Source organism: Gnatocerus cornutus, chromosome 1 (assembly GCF_029298725.1).
Source record: "Gnatocerus cornutus isolate USDA-ARS CGAHR chromosome 1, icGnaCorn1.1, whole genome shotgun sequence".
In the NCBI taxonomy this organism is placed as follows: domain Eukaryota; kingdom Metazoa; phylum Arthropoda; class Insecta; order Coleoptera; family Tenebrionidae; genus Gnatocerus; species Gnatocerus cornutus.
This window is the reverse complement of record NC_142233.1, coordinates 23,706,177-23,723,718: the sequence shown is the minus strand read 5'-3', so window position 1 is coordinate 23,723,718 and position 17,542 is coordinate 23,706,177.

Genomic DNA, 17,542 nt, shown 5'->3' with positions numbered 1-17,542 from the left:
TTGCAGTGGAATTGTAAATAACTGTTAACTGTTGCTTTAGTTCTACCTATAGGATTCCCACGTATGTTATAGAAAGAGCGGATAAACTCAGTGGTTTGTTAAATTTTGCACTTAAAGAAACATGAAATGGCAATTTTCATTCTTTGAAGTCGTTTAGTTCTTATAGACGTGAAAGCAGGTAGAAATACAATGATATCAAAATCATATCTTCCAGAGTCCTCAAAATTTGAGCATTTATGGTTTGCATAGGAGCAATTAACATCTTGTCACAAAACTACATTTACGATTACATACTTTTTTAAAGCCGACTGTATAAACAAATTTTTGAAAATAATGAGCGCAGGCTCTCAAGATTTTACTACATTTTTAAAAGGTGGTATAAAATTTGTTCGATAAATGACCATAACTACGGTTTGCACTATTTGAATCATTATTTTGGGATTCTGTAAAATAATACGTACCTACCTAGACAATTTATAATACTGTGAATCACTAAATAAAAACTTTCAAAATGTCTTCAATTGAACATGGAGTTGTTAAGACGTGTTCAATGCAACCGCTACTGAAAATTCTCTATCAAGTTTCGATGTTGAGTGTCACCAGTTGGGTGTCGATTGTAACACTTGACATGATCTTCTAAAAAGTGTCCTGGTTTTATAACTAAAAAGTTATTAGCAGTTTAGACTTCAGAATTATGTCTATTACGTTTTTGAGCTTTCGACTGTAATGAATTCAAAATTTTAAGTAGTTAAATAAGCTCATTATAAGCAAATATTTAAATTTTGTTACAATTGACACCGGTCTCCCCTACTTATAAACACTTAAGCCGCGATTCCACTTGCTTGGTCTAGTTCAGACCAGACCAGACATCCAAGATTTTGAGAGACGTTTTTATAATTCTTCAGTCCCTTTCTGCGTAGTCAAAGGTGCAATTGCATTTTAATGTTTTATCTTATGTTTTAAACACAGAAAAGGGCTGAAGAATTATAAAAAAGTCACTCAAATATTGGATGTCTGGTCTGGTCTGGGCTAGAACAAGCAAGTGGAATCGCAGCTTTACTGCTAATAGAAAATCATTCAACAATTGAATCTTCTTATTAATTAAAATGGACTTTAAAACATCTTTTTTGCTTTCTTGTAAAAAGGTACTGATATAAACCTTTTCGGTTGTGATTAGGCAAATTAGACTTTTTCTTTGTCAAATTCCATAATTTTTTTTGCAGTTTCCATATTTTCCTCAACAAATAAATTATTTATTTTGGGGTGGAAAAGCACACCAATAACTGGCAAAATTGCACGTACTGTCACATTGAATAAAGATGTAACTGTCAGTGATAGTTGTTTTTAAATCTTAACAAAACTTTATTTCAAAAGAAAAATCAAAATCGGACACTTATTTCCAAACAGAGGGAATAGAAAATTAAATTATTGTTAAAGTTACCGTTGTTGAGTATTTAACTTTTCACCTACATATAAGCTGTAAAGATAGGCTGGCTCTAGTGTAAAACTAAGTTGTACAGATTTTCAAAACTAAAATAAAATTTTTGACACACCGTGTTTAGATTTTCATCTAGTCGCCTCTGCTTTTCCGTACAAATTAAAAAATGCCACTTTAGGATGATAATGATTGGAACGTTGATTGCATGACTTCAAGATACTTTTCAAAAATTATTAGCTAGACACTGATTTAGGACAACTGGTTCGCTGAAGAGATAAAACTCACTCAACTTCTACTTAATTTTTCTGTTGTTTCAATTCTTTCCCCATTGGCAATTTTAACGTTTTAGAAGTGACACTATTGACAGGTCTATAGTGGCAAGACTAGTTCAAAGACAGTACAATGCGAGCGGCACAAAAAGAATTAGCTTCCAAAGGCAACTAGATGAAAATCATTTTGAAACACGGTGTAGATTAAAAATGTAAATGTTGATGAGTTCCGGTCATTTCTAAATTTCGAAAATCTTTGAACAATTCTATGTATAAACAAAAATTAAACTAAATTAAAATTGAATCCTTCGTAACCACAAATACTAAAAAATACTGCAAAAAGTTCTAGAGTCTAGAAGAGTTTTTTAAGAAGAATTCAAAACTGAAAACAGAAAAAAATTATCACGTTTGGTATTAGTTCAGGGTGTCTCTCTTAATTGACTATAAGCTCATATTTCCGTTAATTTTTGGAGTAAAATTTTGAATTTTGGCACAATTATAGAAGGCCATATGGTGTATCTTTTGAGACTACTACGCTTACTGTAAGTTGCAAACTCAGCCTACTGCGATTTTTTGAATTAGTGTGAACTGAGTTAAAAACCTATTGAACACTAGTACCACAGCTATCAGGTTACATTCTGTGTTTGAAAGAAATCGTTAAGCGCTCTCAAAAAATGTATAGGTACTACCCAGTTTTACATGTCAAGCAAAGCTAGTTAAATAATTAGTTAGACTGCCACTTTTTAGTTAAATTCAGTGCAACCTGATTTTTCTCAAAAAAAGGTTCAAAAATCCTCAATAGATAGATACAGGGTGTCTCAAAACAAGCGTGCCAAATTATTATTATGTTGGTGGTGAAGGTTCTAAAAACCGGAGAAAAGTGTTAAAAGAATTCAATCTGTTGTAGTTTTTAAGATACAGGGTTCCAAAGAGACACATTTGAACACTTTTATTTTTATGTTTGAAATTATTATGAGTATTAGAGCTCCAGCATTGGGTTCTGTTATCACCTTTCAATGATATAAGATGCTTTTGAGCGTAATTTATTACATTGTTTCTTGTATTTTCAGAAGATTTAGGTGTCGATTTCACCTGAAAAATCATTTGACAACATTGCTTTTCCACCCCACGTCATAACCATAACAATCAAAATTTTCATTGTTAGTGGAAGTCAATGTTGTGTATGTCAAAAAGAGCTGTCAATGTTGTGTATTTCAAAAAGAGCTGTCAATGTTTTTCTTCTCTAAAATTTGCGCTATTTGCTGTTCTAAAATGGAAAAGGAAAGTCCATTGGCATGAGCGATTTGTGTCTGAATTTGGCAGAGGTAAAAGCGATAACATAAAGCCCTGACTGGTCTTATGTAGCCCTTCAAAATCTGGTTTTGTTCTGAGTGGTGGCAATCCTTGAGTTCATGGTGAAATGGCATCTAAATGAACATTTTACGGACATTTTGCTCTCATGAAAAAATAATCGCATGAAACTATTTCATCTTGGATCGGAACCTTTGGTGTTTTCCAGCGTTTTCTACTAAAATTTCAATATTTATTTATTCATCTTCTTTGGCATTATTATTATATCATTCCCGTCACTATTACTGTGCATTGTCTATTCGTCAGTGAATGTATTTCTTGTTTTACATTGATAATAAAAGTTTTCATTGCTGAAAATTGTTAAGCTTTCGAAACGAAGCGTAATAAAACCAGAAATACTTGTTGTTAGTCTTTGAGAATTACCTCTACCATTTTAAAAATAGTTTCTTTTGAGATTTATTAGGTAAAAATGCATTAAAACAAACATTCAATTTTAGAAGGTTTAAAGCAAATGTTCAAAATTCCGACCATTGGCTTGAAGACATCTATTCACCCTTCTAATTTTTTAAAACTGAACATCTTCTAACATCTCGGGCGTTACTGCATTAGCAACCATTGTGATTCTTTCTTCTCTCCTTTCTGGCACAGTGGCATAAACCATTTGTTTCGCATGTCCCCAAAAGAAAAATCCAATGGCCGGCCAATAAACCATTTTTGAGAAAAATTTGTATTTAGTCATTCACGCACTGGACCAGCATGGTGAGTTGGCGAATTTGGCGCAAAATATCTAGAGGCAAATCATCGAAAAAAAGTTATAATCGTCAGGTTCCATGTGTATAAGGGTGCAATCTCTCCGTCCTCAAGATTCTTCCTACTAAGCTAGAATTGACTTCTAGTTCTCGAGCAATTTGCCGAATGCTTTTATTTGAAAATTCTTTAACCTGATTAAGAACAACTTCTTCAAGTTGAGGGGTGCTTGTGGTTCTTGGTCTCCCACTATCATAATTTTCTCCCAAATCGATCTTTCCAGTCCCTCTTTCGCGTTGATCCAATCTTTGGAACGTAAGTAGACAGGGTTGTCGTCGATTAGGATAACGTTGCTGGTACATCCTTTGGGCTAACCTGAAATTGCCGTTAGCAGCACCAAGTATTTGGTACATGTCACAGTAATCCTAATACTACAATTCATTTTGAAATGCTTCAAAATTTGGCTTTTGACTTTTTAAATGACGAATTTTGCTCCTTCATTGTTCGTTCTAATTTCTATGGTTACAAAAGAAATGTGTAGGTAGGTACAATATTCCTATGTATCATGTTGCCAAATTTACTCATAAAAATTTACTCTTAGAAAACTCTGAATATGAAAATGATTTTTTTTTAAATATTTTTCTCGAGCCGCTGGGACCCTAATTGACAACGTACCGACACTTTGGCACGCCTGTTTTGGGACACCCTGTATGTAGGAGAGACCGGTGTCAATTGTAACAAAATTTAAATATTTGTTTATAATAAGCTTATTTAACTATTTGAAATTTTAAATTTATTACAGTCGAAAACTGACAAACTTAACAGACATAATTCTGAAGTCTAAACTTCCAATAACTTTTCAGTTATAAAACCAGGACACTATAAGACCACGTCAAGTGTTACAATCGACACCCAACTGGTGTCAATTGTGACAAGATTTGCATTGCATTGATTAGGATTTTACTACATCGTGACTAGTCTTACGTTATTATTTCATTGCTTTTGAGGGGTGTTTTTAAAGAAAACGCGGACCGAAGTCCTTCAGTTGACAATAACAACACACGTATATAATTTAATTTAAAAAAATATGTATATCTAGGTTCTTTAATCAATTCATATCACAATGAGGTTTGATTTGCATTCCAGTTTGGTTAGGCCACCATCTTATGTTTATAACTATTATTATTCTACTTTCTACAAATTTTAACTTGTTACTGTCAAACCAGACCATGTGATACAATTGACACCGAATAACTTATACAAACATTATTGGTTTTATTTAATGTGTTTGGCCATAGCCCAAACACAAATCAACAAGAAATCAAAGAAGAGACAATACAAAAAATGATCCTTATCTTGCAATATCTCCCTCTTGGTTATTTTCCCCAGTTAAGTGAAATAAATGTAACACTGTTTATTTACATTTTACTCGTTTTTTAGACATTTGGCTCTAACACACATGGTATGTACAGAGCATGCGTGCACACTGCATAGTAATAAGCTAGATAATGTATCTAAACTTTATTTCTGAACAATGTTTAAAATTTCAAAAAGATGCCGTTGTAATAGGCTTTATTACAATTGACACCGGTTTCCTCTACTTACAAAATTAATGTTAACTTCATGATTGTGAAAGGCAATATGAATTTTTGCTGAAAGGTGTGTTAGCCTCGCACAATACAGACACCTGAAGCCTATTGTGATGTTATAATAGTAGATTAGTGAAAGTGGTTTTAGCCGAATACACCGAAAATACCACCACGTAATGGCCCCGATTCGTGCTTGAACCAGCGCCATTAGCCAGCATTGTTTCACTCAACACACCGTTCCTCTAATTACTTAATTGTAAATTCTGCAGGCACCCAATCACAAAAAAACTTCCGCGTTTGATCTGTAATTAAGCTTGATGTATCCAACGCAACGCACCATTCATCTCTGGCAAAGAACTGACAGGTCAGACAAAAAAGCCGATTCAAAACTTGCCCTAACAATTATTTACGAGTGTAATTGATAAATTCTCCGATACCTAATACGTTTCTTTTGCAATTAAATGTTAACTGTAATGTAAATTATTTTGCAAACATCACGATTACACGACCTGCAAAATCAATGTATTAATCAATTAGCACCCATTGGGATGTTGACCTACACGTTACGCAGTCTAATTGGTCAACGTAACGGTACACTGACTAATTATTATTATTTGTAAGATGTCGATTTTTAAAATAAAATCGAATTCATGAATATTGAACCATTCGGTTTACGATAACGATGCAAATGAGAGCTTTTGTTCGAAACCCAGAGAAGATTAGCACGGTTACATTTTTACGAGACATTGATTATTTATTCGATTCACTGTGTTTACATAAACGGGTGGATTTGACCGTTTCCGCCGTAAATCTGAATATTATTCCACTTTGGAAGATGTACAACAATGGCTGAATTAAATAAAGCTCAATCGCTCCAGGCTTGAAAATCTGATACGAGGTTTGCACAATAATTTTAATTTTGTTAACTGTTCGATGCGGCGACGAGCTTCAAACGAGAAAGCTGAAATTTATTTAATATTTGCGTTTCACGATATTCGGAGCTACGATTGCCTCTCAGCTTAAAGCTTTATCAAGGAAAGGAAGGAAAATCAACAATAATTTTATTCTCTTCAGCGAAATTGTATTTAGGTATTTCCGCTTGCGATCGAGCTTTTGGAATGTTATAATTTATAGTGTACACGATTTAAAAATTAGAAATAATATTTATTCAAGGCACGAGGTAAAAGCTATTTAAGCTATTCAAAAGCTATTTATTTTTTCAAACGTCATAAAAGTGACACATTACGTAGCTCGATTGTCAGGGTATAAGTTTCAATTATACAGGTGTACCCGAATTAAGTGCAAGGATTTTAACCCCAATATCAGACAGCCCTGTAGATTATGATTTTGCCAAAAAAATCCGAAATTCGAATGGGGCAAAATCCCCTTGGATTACCTGTTATTCGACGCTTATTGGCACTGAATTTAACAACTGTTTCCCAAAGACTATAAAAACCGTTCGAACAAAAAACGCTTCTTATCATACTTGTTTAACTATCACTTAATTATTGGTTTTAAAAACATCATTTTCAAAATTTTTTAAAGCTATTAAAAAAAATTATCAAACGCTGTCCATTGGACAATCCCATTTAGTTTCATCCGTAAAGAAAACACTTTTTAAAACTTTAGCCTCAGCACAACACTTCTGAAGAAACTACTGGCAAAGAATAAAAAAAATCTAACTCAAAATAATCCAAATTTGAACAATTTGGCACTGTAAAATCTACATTTCTTTACCACGATCATTGTTCAACTGACGGGAACTCCAATAAAAACATTTTTTGTCACTGTTTATTAGCGTTTTTATTCCCAACTTGTCGATGGTCTGAACTGAACTTGTCATTGGATCCATATGCAATGGCGTCCTGCGTTTTCTGCATAAAACTTTAACCCTTTAACTGTTGTAAACGCATATGTACGTTTTGACATTTTTCTCAGAAAATGCAAATGATAAGAATTTGAAATTTTGGGGACAAAAGTAAGCGGATAAAACAAATCGAATAAATAAATTTATATTTACGTCACACTTCCGGTTATGCCGGAAGTGACAGTCAACTTGCTTATTTTAAATAAAACATCCTATATTTTATAGCATTTTTGAATTCTATATGCAAATTAAAGATCACTTTCTATACACCGTGCTAATACCTAAATTGCATCATTTCTGAAATATCTCGGTTTTTCAAAAAAAATAATTAAATTTACATTACAAAAAAAAATATTTCCACAAACATTTTTGAGATTTTTTTATTTATATTAAACTAGCAAATTTGTTTCTAAAAGATCCACATAAAATTGAATTGTCACCATTCCAAGGCATGCTTAAAAAAATTGGAAACAAAAGAGCAAAAACACTTTTTTCCGTATTTTTAGTGGGAAATAGGTGTCCAATACATATAGTTAATGCAAAATTTCATTGTACGTTTGTATTGTGCTTATTTTCTAATTAACGTGGCAATTTTGAAATAGATTATAGGGTACTTAACTCGGGAAAAGGAATCACTTCTGTTGTGCGATTTTTTTTACAAAAATCAAGATATCTCTGAAATGGTTCAATTTAAGTATGGCACATTATACATAAAGTCACCCTTAATTTGGATGTATAATCTGAAAATGCAATAATATATGGGATGTTCTATTTTAAATAAGCAAGTTGACTACTACTTCCGGCATAACCGGAAGTGTCACGATTATGTGAATATTGTCATTCGATTTGTTTTATTCGCTTATTTTTGCTCCCAAAACTTTAAATTCTCATATTTTGTAGTTTATGAGAAAAATGTTAAAACGTATACACAGTATGTCCCCGGATTGAGTTCACAAGAGGAAAAAAAACGTTATTTTTCATTTTACAAAAAATGACAAACAAATAATATTTGTTGCTTAATTTAAATTAAATAAATCTTTAATTAAAACTTTAATATTATCAATCAAGCTGTGTTCTTAAAATCGAAAAAAACAAAAAATAACGAAGAACTTTTTTATTTTTAATTTTGCAAAAACCAATTTCCACTATTTGATTGACCCATTACCTGTTTTAGCACATAGTTCAATTTTAACTCGTAATTCTTTAAGACTGTTTCGAGTTTTCTCAATTATTGTTAAGAATGCAATTGCATTTATTTTCCAATTTTTTAATGCTTACACATTATTGGGTAAATTTTTCTTTAATCTTTAACGTACTTTTTGATATTGTGAATCCACAGCCTGCTATTATTTAAATGTGATTACAAAATTTAATAAATAAAATAATGAATAAAATAATAAATAAATAAATGTAATGAATAAATATATATAAAAATAATAATAATATATATAAATAAAAATAATGAAAAAAATTATTTTAAGAGTACAAACTAATAATTTTGAAATTTTAATTGCAGATTTATCTATTTTGAAATAAGCAAAAAATGTTGTTCCTTTGTCATTTTTTTGTAAAATGGAAAATAAACTTTTTTTCCCTCTTGTGAACTCAATCCGGAGACATACTGTGCTCGTTGATAACAGTTACAGTTAATCATTTAATCAGCGTGAAATTTTGTCATCATATCAAACTGCGTGGTCTGATATTGGGGTTTAAAATCTTTGCACTTTATTCGGGTCTACCCTGTATGCTTAAGCAGAACACAGCACTTTATATGCTTGGGCTCTACCGTAACTATAGAAATGTTTTCATTGCACTATGATTCTGCATGAATTTAATGTTTTTAAAGTAAAATAGACTATAGTCAGAATTTTATAACTTTGGTTTAACTCCGTCTACCTTTTGGGCTAATTGAATTTTAGCTGGAAGTCTGATTTACTCTGCAACATTTTGATAGTTCGTTGATATTTCCCAGAAGCCGGGGTAGAAATGTCTATACATTAGAAGAAGAAACAATATCAAAATCGACGACGATTTCACAATTAATTAAATTCCCGTAAAACTACAAATCTTCTTGACATGTGTGACACTTAAGCCGTCAAATTTTTGATTATGTTGTGTAAAGGAGGCTAGCCATTCCTTGATTCGACAAATTCAAATTGTCATTTGTCCATGTTGGGCGGGGTTAAACCAAAGTTACAAAATTCCGACTATAATTTTCTATCGTTTGCAAAAAAAATCGTTATGTTATTCGGAGCAAAAATGGCTTTGAGTGCTTCGCCTACAAACTACATTTGGCAGACACACGAACAGGCTCAGGACACAAAGTTCCATTTTTACTCTTAATGACATAATGTACTATAATGTTCTATTTAGAAACAATATAAAGTTCAACGAATATTAAAACACGCTCAAAAAATTAGTTACGGTATTTAAACCATTTCTTTGTATTTAACACATTTCGATAATACATCATAATAATGACCCACAAGTAATAATGAGCATTATCAAATTTAAACTATCAATTTGCGGAGCGAATAAAATCGAAGTTGTTAATTGCTGTAAAATTTAAATATGCGTAGAGTAGGGTCATTTCAAAACTAGAAGATACAATATCTAGATTATAATCACCAGTACTATCAATAGATTTCGAATATCTACCAAGTTTGGTGTTTTTATTTTATTTTCTATTTATTGTTTAATTTTCCTGCTGTTCACCCAAAACGTTATTTTCGGACCAGTCGCAGTCCTCGCAAACTAATGATGCTACGCCTATCCGATGACGCAATAATTAATGATGTTATGCGTTATGATACAAAAACAAGCATTTATAGCGGATTTTGTCTTTTTTGCCATGATGTTTTTCATCAGGAATGTTTGTTGTGTCATTTGTTTGACCATAAATAACACAATACACTTTTATAGACCGTTAGATCCTGTCGTAGGTGGACGATATTGGTCATCAAATTTCCTCTCTGCACCAAAATCCACAATATCCAAGGACATGTACGTACGTAATTGTAATTTTAGAAGTTATTACAGATATGCAGAGCACGTGATAATCATAAAACCACTCATGTAGCTTTATTGAATTACAGAGTATAGTTACTAAGGTATTTGATACTCAAAGTCACACTTTATTAACTTTGAAATTGAAGCTCTGTAAGCCTTGGAGGATACCCATGTAAATCGTCAACATGCACATTTGAGGCTACTGCCATTGGGTAGTTAAACTACATTCTGTTATGAAACAATTTGATGTGTAGAAATATGGTTTCAGGAAAGATCCCAAGCAATTACGAATAAAAGTAATACGTATTCAGTAACAAGAGAATAGAAAAAGAGTTCATTGGTAATTATGACTAAAAGATCCCTTATCTGTAGCAGTACATAACCAGAAGCTCTAGGTGAATATTTATAATAATTACCGAACTGTGTCAACTGTTCTTCGAAGATTTGTTCACAAAATAATCCAGACATGTCAAGTTATCGACATTGTTAAGACCATCAGTGCAGGAAACTTTCAAGTGTTGTAGGAACAATGCCAAGAAGATTAATTGTCAGGCAAACATGCGAATGAACGAATCAATTACGCCAATTTGGAAACCGAGCAGACGCAACAAGAAACCTTTTGTACAATTATTTTATTGTTAAACTCATTCTAAATGGAAGTCGTAATGTGTCTATTACGATTTTAATTAAACCCTCGCATCCCCCATATCATCCAAGAATTCCTTCCAAGTAACACAAGACGTTATCTTACCCAAATTAAGATAATTATAAACACCAATCGCATTTCATTGTCTTTTCTTAAATAATGTCAAGTCATTAGAGGATTAATTATACCTTTCTTTTTAATACTAGGCGGTATCTTAGTAAAAATCTCAATAATTATGTGAGTGTATCGTGCGAGACACAAATTACACTTACAACTCATATCTCACTTATCTCGAAAAAAACAATAAAATTTTCGTTGCAAAGGGGCCGGAAACGATTTTAATGAACGATGGCGTGCTACCGTTGATCTAATTAAAGTAACTGAACTGTATTGTTATTAACTTATTATTCATAGTAAAATCGTTATACAATCCACATAAATAAAATTGTCTTCTACAGCTATGCTTCCATTCGAACCAAATACCTACTTTGTTGTAATTATGATAGATTGCTTGCAAACGAATAACGGTGTTGGGGCCTTTAACTGAATTTAATAAGTCGCGAATGCCCTGAGATAACGCTAACTGTGAACGGGTTAAATGTCAAAAAAATTTAATTTTTACGAAAAATTAACTCGTAATGAGTCCTCACTACTAGTCATAAAATTCTAGCACGCTCGTAAAGGATGACGGTGAAATAAAGTGCCTACTGGTACATCATTACGTTTGCTATAAATTATTATTATTATTCGACTTCGATAAAATAGTAACGGTGATTCTGTCCAAACTTGTTTTGGACAAATTCAGTGACGATTGATTTTTGTAGAAGCATAATTAAAATAACGTGTTTATCGATATTTTATTTTTATTTTATTGCCATAGATAAACTGGGAACATCGTCATTAGTCATGGTGGTTTATCTCACACTAATAAAAAGTAATTTTGGCTTTTATTTATGTAATAGTTAGTACGTAAAATTTTTGGGATTAAGCTCGCAAAATTATAAGCTCGTAACTTTTTAAATAAGTCTAATTTAGTACCATGACAAATATTCAGTCATAATATCACGAGAGCATATTAATGATTCACGTTCGGTAGAAGTAACTAAATTTAGTAACTTTTATTTTTGAGCTGTGTAAATAACTAAGGTTATAACTTTTCTAGTGTAATGTCTTGTAAAACAAATGTCATCCAAATGACAGTTTTTGGTTTGTCATTAAAGGTAAATATTTATTTTCCAAACGAAAAAGAAGAAAATCATCAGAGCTCCGAATCAGATTCAACTAGTTCATCGATTTCATCTTCTGAATCTGACTTTATTAGTGTTACAATGACTGGTGGAATATTGTCTACAGCTGCGTCTCCCGCAGTGTGAAACAAAGTTTTTCCAGTTGTTTGGGGTGCTTTGCGAAATAGATTTAAACCATAAATTTCTGACTTTCTTCCTTCCAATCCTGTTTTCTTCCTTTTGAAACTGCTTGTCTTGTAATAGTTTGTTGATTCCATCTCGTTGTATTGTCAAATTTATTTGATAGACAATGGTGTCAATATTTAATTTCAAGTTATTTCAGAAATTCAACGTAGCGACACAAAAGTATCTATTAGTTACTTCTACCTTCAACTTCTGTCTAGACAAAACACCCAACCAAAACGATTATATACCGTCGTCAAGTGTATGACCGATCAATAATACGTTGGTATCTAAAGAAATTAAAGAACCTGATTGGTTCTTGAATGATGTCTTATATCGTGTGATCATTATTGTTTGTAATCGAGTCACCCATGAAAATTAATCAGCATGTCTATCGACAATTTATACTGCCGAACTGACATTAAACTTTGACAACGGAACTGTGAAAATAGGTAAATCTAGCGGCAAAAGAGGATTAAAAGAAATTCTGGAAGGTGTTAGACACAGAATGGAAGAACATCTTCAATGATGATTCGCTATTTGCCCTTTTTTGGCATTGCAGTTGACAACCATTTGACACCTGTCAGTACGAATCTATCAAACAATATTGATCACAGGATATAATCACTTGATTATTAGGTAGGTTGTTTAAATTGCAAAATTAATTTCAATCCTCCAAAAATATCAAAAAAAAACGTATAAAAACGAATAAATAAATGTCTTGTAATTCTGTAAAAATATACCCATGGATCAAACAATTCAGTCGTTATAAATTGTGATGTGTGGAGAACAAGTTATTGATCTTACTATAAAAACAAAATTTATCAAAATAAAAGTTCCAACAATAGTACACTGACGTTTAAAAGTCTTGCACCCTCTATAACACTATTGAATTTTGTTAACCGCGGTGAAGAAATCTTATTTTTTACATACAGGGTGTCCCAGAACTCATGCCTAGCCGAAAAAGAGCGGATGCCGACAGCAATCAGGATGCCAAAAATGCAATTTGTTTTGTCCTGATGTTCATCAAAATTGAGAAATGGCTTAACGAAAATGACCAATCCCAGAAGCGAAAGCACAAATAATATTAATGTTGCTAGGTTTCATAATTTAATCTTAAACGGGATAAATTGATTTGGTCCACTACATTTTTTTAACTGACGTCTAATGTCAATTTGACAAATGAAAACCACACAATGGCAGTTCTAAAAAAAACCTTTTATTACAACAAGAAACAGAACAAGGCACATGGTGTAACAGTTACATCAAATACTTGAACAAACCACCATTATTTTGGACACACAGATGACCTCTTCTGACCAAACTTTAACAAGAATTTTCAATCATTTCATGCGTGATGCCATCCACAGCTCCCTAAATGCGTTGTCTGAGCTCCGCTTCAGTATTTAGCGGCACTACATAAATAACATATTTGAAGTGACCCCAGAAGAAGAAATCAGCGGCTTTCGTTGATAAGCCATACGCAAAAATCTCTTCTGACCGGATAATCCTAAAGGAGTAATGTTGAACTCTGGTACGGGCGCCTGCGATCAGTCGCGAGGATTCTTTGTACAGAAGATCTTCCGATGTCTAACTAGCGTTCCAGAGTTAGGATTCTTTGCGTGGGGTCTTCATCAACTGCTTCCAAAGCGGTTTCTTCATTTTCAGCAGTTCTGGCTTGACTTGGCGTTTCACCAACGGCGCGCCAATCTGGTAATATCTGACCAGTCTGTCTAGCCCAAAAAATAACACAAAGAATCGTTTTGTTGTCCGGACCTGGAAAACGTTTTCGATGCGTTCTTGCTACTGAAGCCGAATTTCTATCGCACTCTCTAAAAATAAGACACATTTCAAGGCATTCTGTCGCCGAGTACATCTTGAGCCTTGTTAAGATATTTGTTAATACCAAACACCAACTAGGAAACCAGCAAGTGAGGGAAACCGAAAGAAAAGCCCTTGACCCACTCCACTTGGCTTTCCACTGTGTCAATTCTCCTGCCGCCGTGTCACTTGTCATTCATCGCTCGTCAACCAGTGGTCTTCAACCCTCTAGTCAATGCCTAAAGTACGCTGAGCCGTTTCTGCACACTAAGTTCAAAGAGTTAACTGATTTATTGAAGTCCGTCATTTTAACGTCAATAAAGTTTACAGTAGACCTGATTATTTATACAAAATTCAAAGGAGAAAATTTAAACTGGTCTCTTAGCAACACGCGAGTGTATCCTCCAGACCATTCCCACCCGGCCTTGTGATTGGTCAACTTTGTCATGTCTTTTCTCAGTTTCGGTTGGAGTTGGAACTTTTTTTTCAGCAATTTACACATTCACAGCTTTTCCCAATATGCCCGGTTTTCGGCTAGGCATGAGTTCTAGGACACCCTGTATTTGTCTTCAAATCTGGGATTTGAAAATTTAGGGAATTAAAATAGAATGTTTGTTATTTCTGAAATAATAACACATCCAACGCTTTACCATTCTGTTATCATTTTTATAAAAATGAAAACCCATTTTGTTGAAAAATGAACTTAGCAACTTAACAACTTAAGGCGACGATATTAGCAAAACTCAACCAAATTACTAACATGACAAAAACGATTTTGTTTTTTAATAAAAAAAAATAACTCCATAGTCTACTGCTACCTGTTAATAAGCATTGGCTGATCTTTGCGTTCACAAAAAGTAAAGATTAACTACATCTTAGGCTAAGTTTTCCAACTCTCCGCGTTATTTGAGGGTTTGTAGCTACGTGTTATTGCCCTTCCTAAGTGATCCTATATGTGCTCTCATGGATTCCTGCTCGGAAAGTTTAAAGGCCACTCCGTTTTCTAAACACTATACCCCCTCTTCAAGTGCCGCCTACACCTTACATTGACGTCTTAGATTGTCTTCCATAAAAATTGTGTAATCAACATTTCCAACAACATCGTCTTCATAAATTTGTCTTGCACTGTTCTTTGACTGAACAATATTCCACCTAAAAATATTTCTGTATCTCCTTTATATACCTTTTGACTTAGAACACTGTTCTTTTTAGACGGTTTTGTCTTCCTGTTTCTTGACAATCACGCTGCCAAAATCATTAGAGGCATTCTTAAATGCTAAACTTTTGAACGTCAGTGTATATTTAAAACGTTTATTATTAAACAAAAAATTATGTTCATCCTAAAAGACCTCTAATAAGTAAGTACTTACCTAAAAGCCCAAACAAATTATAAGAAATAACCTTAAAACTCAAGCTTTGTTTTTTTCAAATTTGATATCAATACCGCAAGTTGAACGTGCGTTTTAAAGTGAACATTATAAATACACATTTACCCCTATAAGGAAATTCTTCGGCAGTAAGCTTATTGCGAACTAATTTAATAGAAGAGAACCTACTTATCTATGTTGGCCCTAAATGGCTTCCTTATTGAAGGAAATCAACCGTAGAGGTGTTCATTTTCACAGCATGAATGTTTACTAACGGTCATTATGGAAAATCAGAATTTTAAATACATAGACAGTGCGTATTAGTTGAGAGGATCGTGGGTTGAACTACGACCTGTATTACCTCTCATGGACTGTGTTTAACTGATAAATAACTAAATCGGAAACGAAACGATAAATGACCACATAAATTACAGCGGTTATGACGAAGTTCTGTTCTTGAAAGCTAAAAATGTGTACATAAATCGAGGTGTGTCCAAAGAATCCAAAGAATTAAAAGGGTAAGGAAAAGACCTGACCAGAATTGATCCCCAATAAATTACAGCTTTTTTGATGATTTAAACTAACTGGAATTAGGGAAAAAAAAATTGGAAATAAAATTGCAGGACATACAGACAAATATAGTAATGTTGATAATAATAAAGTTGACGAATGATATAAATTTAGATTATCTTAAAAGTGCCGTATGAAATTTTTCAAATTTCGCTTAAATTAAATAAAAATATTATTGTCAATTTTAACATGTCAATTCACTTGCTCTCATTGTTTTGTAACTTTTTTACTTACTAAATAGTAGAAACATAAGTTAATTACTAGTGAAAAAAATTAAGAAAATTTGAGTTTCTTAGGTCTCAAACAATGATAGAAAATGTATTTTTATGTCAAAGTTCGAAAAACAACATTTTATAGCTAGAGAAAAATAATTAAAAAGATTATACACCCGGTTTACAAAAACAAAATTAAATCCTTAATTTAGATCAAAAATTTTTACGAAACCAAATTACGTTATTGGGGTTTTTACATCTGGAAAACTATGTTTGAAAAACTAAAACTCGAAAAAATGTATAAATTATGGTTTAAAAAATATAAATGCTAGTTGGCCATAACTAAGTAGTATCCATGATGTGAATAGCTTATCAAAATCAAGAAATTGCGAACAGACGCATTTAACAACACTAGTATTGTTGCCAAATTGCACTTGGGTTGTTAAATGTGCCTTTATACAATCTACTGCTAAAGTGATACTGTTACTCTAACAATTTAGAATGAAATGAAATATATAACAGTATCTTAAAGTGACATGAGTAAGTTGCAAGTTTAATTTAATTTCAATTAAATTATTGCGTAAACCGGCCTATACTTAGTTATTTACTATTGATCAGAATTAAAAATCGATTGTTCTAAAATTTACTTTTTTAACAACAAAAGTTAATTGTACGAAGAAAAATGAACGTTAGAATAATCAATAATTTTAAGAAATAAATTAGAAATTAAATTAGATCTTTAATTAAAATTAATATTTAATTCCATCAAATGTCAGCAATCAAACTTAAATGCGAGATTAATTTAATTGCAATCAACTTATAGTGATTCAAAATTTGAAGTGAAAATTCAAACCATGTTGTTTAGTCGAATTTTTACGGTAACTATGCAAATAATATACTAAAGATTTTATGTTTATACAAACAACAAATCTAAACATCCATGAAAATTTAAAAAAATCCTAATAAATATTTAAAATTACATATTTTTAGACATGTACTTAGACAACCATAAAAAATCTAAGAGGAGCTAAAAATTAAAAAGAATCAGGAGCTATAAAAAGAATTAAATAATAATAAAAAAAACAAAGAATATAAACTACCCAAAAACAAAAAATCTAGATTTTGCAAGAATTCTGAATTATAAAAATATTCATTTAAACTTGTATTCGCTTTAGACTATTCCTCCAGTTATAATATCTTTTAACTGCAACTGCAAAATACTCTGAGACATCAATTTTCATCCACAACTCTAAAATAAAAACGTCTACATTAAAGCGTAGATATTAA